Source organism: Podarcis erhardii, assembly GCF_964252035.2.
Source record: "Podarcis erhardii genome assembly, chromosome: 2".
Taxonomy (NCBI): Eukaryota; Metazoa; Chordata; class Lepidosauria; order Squamata; family Lacertidae; genus Podarcis; species Podarcis erhardii.
Window position 1 is genome coordinate 79,025,719 of NC_138498.1, and position 6,418 is coordinate 79,032,136.

The 6,418-nt window shown below is 44.8% G+C and overlaps 1 long non-coding RNA gene across 1 annotated transcript in view; it reads left to right on the top strand.

The window, feature by feature from the left end:
* Positions 1–124: 124 nt before the first annotated feature.
* The window catches only part of LOC309334389, an 84,689-nt gene continuing 78,395 nt past the window's right edge, over positions 125–6,418 (top strand). Inside the window, exons 1-2 of the long non-coding RNA XR_014153069.1 lie at positions 125–193; positions 2,029–2,157. This is a non-coding gene — a long non-coding RNA (uncharacterized lncRNA). The remainder of the gene's footprint in view (positions 194–2,028; positions 2,158–6,418) is intronic.

Genomic DNA, 6,418 nt, shown 5'->3' on the forward strand with positions numbered 1-6,418 from the left:
GTTTGAACCAAGAGGAAACCAAGTAGGCGTTCTGAAACCACAGCGCCCTCTCTGGTAGAGAGCTGCCTTGGGAGGCACCGCTTTCTGGTGCGCAATCCAGTCTACGCAGAAAATACCGGTGATGAATTCCCTGGGGCTTGAGACCAGATAAACAGGGATAGGAGTGTAGCCTGGCAGGAACCAAATTATATAGGCAGGCAGCAGTGCGAGCAGAACTTTTCTCAAGGTTCTTTCTGGAGTAGAGTTACTGTTTTGGGGTGAAAAGTATACTCAGAGTTGAGAGTGGATTTCATGCTCTTTATTCAGTTCATAGTGGTGAGGAGGAATGAAAGTTCCCCCAAAATATCTGCTTTATATACATTATTTACACAATGGGCTGCACGTGATTGGCTAATTCCGGGATACTCTTGTAGGCCAATCAGGTTGTGGATTCACTTCCACCTGGAGCTGGATTGGGTGGCTCCTGCGGACCAATCATACTGCTGCATTGTTCTAGGACCAATCAGACTACTGCATTCTGAATCCTATTGTTCTAGGACCAACCAGACTGCTGTATTTTGGATCCTATTCAACTCAGTACATAACATGGGGAGTAAAGAAACCTGATTAAGTTTTTTATCTTTTTTTTATCCCACCACTCACAGGTTCCGAAGATGGGGAAAGGCTTGTTCCCCGGTTCACTTCATGCAGCCAATGCAATTGTTTATTGTTTAAAAAAATATATGTATAACTGTGTTAGGGTTGCATATCCCATGAGGCAGATCCACTAGCACAAGGACTTTCTATTGCACAAGGGAACTTTCCCTCCCTCTCCTTTCCCCACATACCCCCCCAAATCTGTTCTTGGGTTCTCAACCCTCTGGAGCAGACTTGGAGGGCGCACGGGCTAGGGGGCGGGAGAGGTTCCATTGCATTAGTGGAAATCCTGCAGTACTATTTCATTGCATAATGCCTTATATATAGGTATAGGTAAGCAAATATTGAGGGAACTGTAATTATTGCCTATATATCTTCTTACTGGTATTTGACTGAATTGCCCAAATTACTCCTGTACTTTTTACACCACCGTTTGATCTAGAGGGATTCCAGCGACAGTTTACTTAACAATCATACTGCCGAAGCATGCATACTGAATATATTGAAATTTTTAAAAAGTATACACACATCATTTGAGGGTGTGTGTTTGGATTTAATGCAGCCTGATCCTTTTACTGCAGTCCCAGGCATCTAGGAGCAAATGCCACTGAACATTTCTGCTTAACTTAATTGTGGTTCAAGCTGTCAGAAATCTTCTATGACCTGCCAAGCAGTAATAATATATGTAGATACAGATGGTCCTACTTGCTCTGAACTACCAAGCAATCTCATCTGATTATTCTGAATGTCAGATTGGCTATGAACCTTGGGGAACGCAGGGAGCTGATAATTACTCAACCAGCTACTGTATGCTGCTCTCGGCAAAGTGTGATACGAAAGTTATTAAAAGCGTACAGCAAAGCTTAAAGGGGCGGCTGCTCTTTTGCATACATTTTCATCTAGAGAGCCAAAGGACCTGCAGTACCTTCTGAGGAAATTTAGTCAAATTCTTTGAGAAAGGATCCAGCAGTGGCTGTCATTACAACTGGATCAGAGGCATTATGACACTGATTACTAGCTGCCAGCATGCAGAAGCTGGTGGGCTTCCCAGAGGTGTCTGCCTGGCCACTGTAGTCTAGAGCAGTGTTTCCCAACCTTGTGCCTCCAGCTGTTTTTGAACTACAACTCCCATCATCCCTGACTAGCAAGACCAGTGGCAAGGGATGATGGGAATTGTAGTCCAAAAACAGCTGGAGGCACAAGGTTGGGAAACACTGGTCTAGAGGCAGAATCCTGAAAGAAACTACAGCTGGGGCATCATTATTTTTAATGCTTCCCTTGTGCATTAAAAAAAGATTAAAAACAACAACTTCACCAGAGTAGCAAACTAGCACCATGTGGAACAGATTAAGCTATAAGCTTTCTCCCCAATGCACTGGTTTTCATTTACAGGTATTTCTTCTATGCCCAAGAGTGATGGAGAGTGGGAGTGCCTATGATTCTACAGAAACATGCACCAAAGAGTCCAGACACAACAGCAACTTAGAGAAGATGCTCTCTCAGTAGATGCCATTCAAAACTGTAAGAGACCGTCTGATTATTATATCTTTGAACAGGCAGAATGGTATGGTTGGCGGTGGTCTAGCATAGGGGTAAGCTAATGGTGTGCCCTCCAACTCCAAGCAGCATTTAGCATGGCCAATGGTCAAGGATGATGGGAACTGTAGTCCAGCAACATCTGAAGGGTGCCTTGGTCTAATGCAGCTTTTCTCAACCTGTGGGTCCCCAAATGTTGTTGAACTACAACTCCCATCACCCCTAGCTAGCAAGGCCAGAGCTCAGGGATGATGAGAGTTGTAGTCCAACAACATCTGGGGACCCACAGGTTGAGAACCGTTGGAGGACTCTAATGGATATCTGGGTCCTGAGCCTTTTGGGGTTTTAGAGATAAGCGTCACGTTCCTTCATCCAAGCTGCTGCTGACAACAGCAGTGCTTTGAAGGAAAGGGTGAAGCCATCCCTGTTGGCCCTCTTTTGTTCAGATGGAGGAACAAGTGCAAACAGCTCAGAGTTTTATGCATCTCTAGGTGAGCTTTAGGCAGCCCCACATAAACCAGTAATGTATCTGGAACTCCATGATGTTGCAGAGGATTCTGGGATATATTGTTGTTTTCATTCAGTCAGTAATTTCTGGAAAAAAATATGGCCTTTCAATTTTTGGTCCATCTGGGCATAGGCGCCGACTCCATGGGGCTTGAGGGGGCCCGAGCCCCCTCAAAAATTCGTTTGGGGGGGCTCCGCCCCCCCAATAATCTCCGGCGCCCCTCCAGCAGAGCGCCATCGCCGCCCCTCCCCCAGCCCAAAATGCACAGGGAGGGGCGGGCTGCATGCCTCCTGCCCTCCCTCCCGAGCAAAAGCTCCACCCAATTTCCTTTGGAGCTGATTAATAGGCGCAGCACGCTCTCCCCTATTCGCTCACGAGGAGGCGGCGCCACTTTATTTGCATATTCATGAGCTTATTTATTATTCATGAGCTTTCCCGGGCCCCCCCAATATTTTTTATAAGTCCGCGTCCCTGCATCTGGGTGAATATGAATGAGAGTTTCCAGCAACCTAGCAATATTACTTTAGCTGCTGGACCACCTTCCTCTTTATTCAATCAGCAGTTAACACCACTGGGCTGAATCCTTTGTACTTTCTGTGTCTATAGCAACACATTAATTCTTTTCTTCACGACCATCTTGTTTGCTTTCATCACCCTGTAATTGTCATTATCTGCTGTTTTCATAGTTGTTACATCACACCGGCTCTTGTAATTATGTAACAGTAGCCCAAAGCCCCCACATGAGGGCTTTGTAATTATGAATATATAATTTCTGTTTTCATCTCAGATTTTTGAAACGTTTAAGTGAGCAAAACCCTTTGAGGATTCAAAGCCGTTAGCTTCCCAGACCCAGAGTATTCAGTGGCTGTTTCAGGCAGATATTTAATTCCCCAGCATATCAACTTAGACTGGTAATTCATGGCCCGTAATCAGGTTGGTCAAGTTTATATTAATTAAGAAATGAGTTTGTAGCTTTTCTACCTTTGTGGCCTGTGTTTTCATTCTGTTATTAAGGCACAGTGTGGTACTAATTAGTCATAAATTTAGTTGATTAAAAAAACTTCAGGGCAGCACCATGGGAATAGCCAGGATTTTTGTTAGGGGGGAGCAGGACTTGGTTGAGGGGCAGGACTTTTGTTAGAGGGAGCAGAACCAATGTGATTGGTCAGTTAAGTATTTGTTCTTTTACTTGATGGGGGGGTAGCTGCCCCCCCTGGCTACGCCCATGGGCAGCACCCAGGTTCTACTTGGAAATCTGAAGCAAAGTGTATTAGGCAAAACATAACACAGGATGCAACGGGGGGGTTGGAGACTTCGTGGGCATAAGAGGAAGTTCTCAAGAGTGTCATTGCACCCACAGGTATCACTCTGGAGACCATAGGTTTCATTAGTTCCTGGATCCCAAGCTGTGTGGGGCCTTTCCAATAGCACATTCCATAATGTGATTTCTATTCACTCATATAGGGACCCGGGTGGCGCTGTGGGTAAAACCTCAGCGCCTAGGACTTGCCGATCGTATGGTCGGCGGTTTGAATCCCCGTGGCGGTGTGAGCTCCCGTCGTTCGGTCCCAGCTCCTGCCCACCTAGCAGTTCGAAAGCACCCCTAAGTGCAAGTAGATAAATAGGTACCGCTTTATAGCGGGAAGGTAAATGGTGTTTCCGTGTGCTCCGCTGGTGCTGGCTCGCCAGAGCAGCTTCATCATGCTGGTCACGTGACCCGGAAGTGTCTCTGGACAGCGCTGGCCCCCGGCCTCTTAAGTGAGATGGGTGCACAACCCTAGAGTCGGACACGACTGGCCCGTACGGGCAGGGGTACCTTTACCTTTACCTTTATTCACTCATATGCAGACTGTGATGATGTATTGCTCTGAGGGCTGCATAGCATGTAGTTTAAACAACGTAATGCAGAGTTCTATATTAATCTCTTACACTTCTACCTCAATATAAAGCATATATGACTAAATGTGGATCTCAAAACTGGCAAGAATAATTTCCTGATATAATACCCATTTCCCACTCCTTAGCATAGAGAACAAAAATGGTGTGTGTGTGTTGTGTGTGTGTGTGTGTAATAACAGAGTGTTATCCTTGGGCTAAATCCACAGAGGTAGGGAACTATTCCAATAATAAATACTGTATGCTATATGCATCCAGCTGCAATTACAAACAACTACCACTTGATGTCCTCTTTTCTCAAAACTATCATAAATTTTTCAAAACCCTGTCATTGCTTTTAATGTTGTTTGTTATTCCATTGAAAACACCCTTTTTGTGCTGGATTGGTGTTGCTAGTTTTTGTTGTCATGATAACATATATGCACTGTATTGTATATACACCATTTAGAGTACATTAGTCCCACTTTACAGCCAATGAATACTGAGGCTAGAAATACATGGCCAGGCCAAGATCAGTCAGTAAATCTATGGCACTAGAATAATAGCTGAGTAATAAAATAATTTCTCAGAGTAAAGCTAGCCTGCAACTTACACACAATTGACTCGTGCTCATTCAGCTTTGAGCGCTTGGCAAAAGTATACACATACGTATATAAAGGGGGCAGAAAATGGGCAGGCAACCAGGCAAAAAAAACTTTGGTAATCCTACCCACCACTGCACCCAATGGGTTCTGACTATATGCGATTTTGGCTTTAGGCATGAACCCTGAAATATTACCCCTACGTAATTTGAGAGCTTACTGTATATCTATTCCTCTCACCACTGAACAAGTGATACTGTATTTCCTTTCTTTTCCGTCCCCTGCTTCCCCAGACACATAGGTTTCAGTAGGAGTTTGACTATGAACATATTCTCCTTCTCCCTCCCCGTATTTTAATGGCATAGTAAGGCCATACATAGGAGAGGTTTGTTACAAAAGACACATTTTCGTAATCACAGGTGGGCTCTCATTCCTTCTCCACCAAAGAAACCCCCCTTCCTAGTCTTGTTCTACCTCCAGCACCCCAATGCATGATCTATTCGCATTTAAGGCTCCAGCACAGTGGAAGAAAGCACTTTTCATTTTGTAGCCTTCATGCTAATGCTTTCTCAAGAAATTGCTGTGGTGGGAAAAGCTGGGGGAGGAAGCAATTATCTTGCCCAAATTCCTCCTGTCCTCCAGGGGGCTGTGAGAAACAGAGAGAGATAATTGTACAAAAAGCATCTAACAGCACAAACTTTTACATATCTACTTAGAAGTAAATAAACAAGGCCAGATGGCACCACCTGCTTGCATGTACTTTTTAGGCCTAGGACTTGCTGGACTGGTTACAGGCGAGTTACAGATTTTATGAGAAGAGGATAAAATGTAGGTCAGCGTGACTTTAACGGGGCTTCCTCCCAAGTAAGTGAGCTCAGGAGTGGAACTTACTAACAAAGAGAAGACCTTTCAGAGGAGCATGATCATCAGCAAATGCTTCAGCTTCAATTGCTCCAAAATGCAGCAGACAGAATTGCTGGATGGGGTTCATTTCAGAGCACGTATAACCCCTGTTTTGCCAGTTCGTTTCCAGGCCCATTCAAGGTGATCATATTAGTGTTTAAAGTCCTAAATGATTCAAAGCCCAAATACCCGAAAGAGTGTTTGCTTCACTACAGACCCTTTTGGGTACTAAGATCTGCAGAGGATGCCCTCTTGTTGCCCTCAGAAGCTCAGGGTAGCAGCCCAGGAGAGGCAATTTGTGGCCTCCCCTAAGTTGTGGAAGTCCCCACAGGCATGGGTCTGGTACTTTCATTATACA